The 1,538-nt window shown below is 47.3% G+C and overlaps 1 non-coding gene across 1 annotated transcript; it reads right to left on the bottom strand.

Moving 5' to 3' along the window:
• Window positions 1-905: 905 nt before the first annotated feature.
• Window positions 906-977, bottom strand: TRNAP-UGG (transfer RNA proline (anticodon UGG)). The gene has a single exon. It is a non-coding gene; the product is annotated as a tRNA-Pro (tRNA).
• Between the last annotated feature and the right edge of the window lie 561 nt (window positions 978-1,538).

Below are 1,538 nucleotides of genomic sequence, written 5' to 3'. Positions count from 1 at the left end.
TTTCAAGTGGGGAAAAGTAGTAAAACCAGATACAAAAAAATAAGACACAGACACTCAGATAATTAAGTCAAGCTGTATTTCTCTATCTTTTGTTCTACCATGTTTTAAAGCAGGGGAGCCCTGTGCAATCCACATCTTGTGCAGTTATGATGACTGCCCTGTCCCCATCAACAACTTGGAGCATTGGTGAGATTTCACAATTCTTATGCTGAGTGTGAGCATAAATTGTGATTTTAGAACAATGTGTTTAAAATAGACAATCCTCATTGCTTCCTTGCTACCCATCAGGCTTTGTTTGCAAGGTATCACATATACACCCCTTTGCACTCATGCAAATGATCTCTGGGAGACACATTCATCCCAGCCTTCAGCACCATTGAGTTCCTGCTGGCACATTCCTTACACTGGTATGGCTGAGTGTTCATAGCCAGTACAGAGCAGTGAAGTGGGAGTTATAGGAAGCAGTCCAGGGAAGGAGCAGGGAGAGGTGGGAGGAAAAAGCCCAGAAGTGCTCAGTGTAGGGTCCCTGCTGGGCTGCAGCCAGAGGGAGGGAGCACCTGGGTTCCACCAACTTCACTGAGGGCATAGATCAGGCTTGTGTCAGGGAATGAGAGGATTGTCTGGGTGACTGGGAGTGACAGAGAAATGAAGGACTGCAGCTCAGAAGGGAGAACAGCCAAGTCATCCAGACAAAAGGGACAGTCAGAAGCTGGACAGTTGCAGTGTCTACCAGGAGGGGTGTAGTCACTGGCAGGACCATATCTTGACAGAACTGATGCTTGAGCTGAGCCATCCAGTAGCAAGTGCCTGTTCCATTACACTGAGCAAATGAAGAGAGGAAAATCACATAAGAGGACAGGAGTCCCTAAACTGTCTGGATCAGGTGTAAGACAACATTTGAACAAGGGCTTGTCTGGGATTTGAACCCAGGACCTCTCCCACCCAAAAGGAGAATCATACCCCTAGACCAACAAGCCCTTCTTGAAAAAGAAAGCACTGGGCTTTCCACATAATCAGGTTTCAATAAACCCCCAGTGCTCTGATAAACACTACACCTAACTTCACCTTTCCAAGGTCATTTCCAAGCTCTCCTCACAGCTTTGAAGCAAGAAACCAACTACACACTCGAGACAGTTCACAAACCACACTGTGTGTAAGAAAAATGTAGGCAACTCAAGGTCAGGGAGAGCAACAAACACAGTCTTTAGCGGGGAGCATCAAGGAGTTCAACTCAAGACTTCTTGCTCCCCGAGCAACAATTGGCCTTGCAAAACAAACCCGGCTTCTGACAAAAAGCCAATGTCACTTCTTACAATTTTAGACAAAAGTAAAACCAAACAGCCCCACACTCCAGCTGCCCCTAACTTCACCTTGCCAAGGACTTCCCCACACTCCCTCCTGGTTAGAGTGAGATTCATGAGCTCAGGGGGCTGGTGTGGCTGGGCTCAGTCCTTCACCACTCTTTACCTGCCTGGTCCATGTGCCTCCACCCAGAACAAGCTCAGCTTGATCCCATGCATTACAAGATCCAAACACCA

Source organism: Carettochelys insculpta, chromosome 1 (genome assembly GCF_033958435.1).
Source record: "Carettochelys insculpta isolate YL-2023 chromosome 1, ASM3395843v1, whole genome shotgun sequence".
NCBI classification, from domain to species: domain Eukaryota; kingdom Metazoa; phylum Chordata; order Testudines; family Carettochelyidae; genus Carettochelys; species Carettochelys insculpta.
The sequence above is the reverse complement of the archived record's forward strand: the minus strand, read 5'-3'. Positions and strand labels throughout refer to the sequence as shown.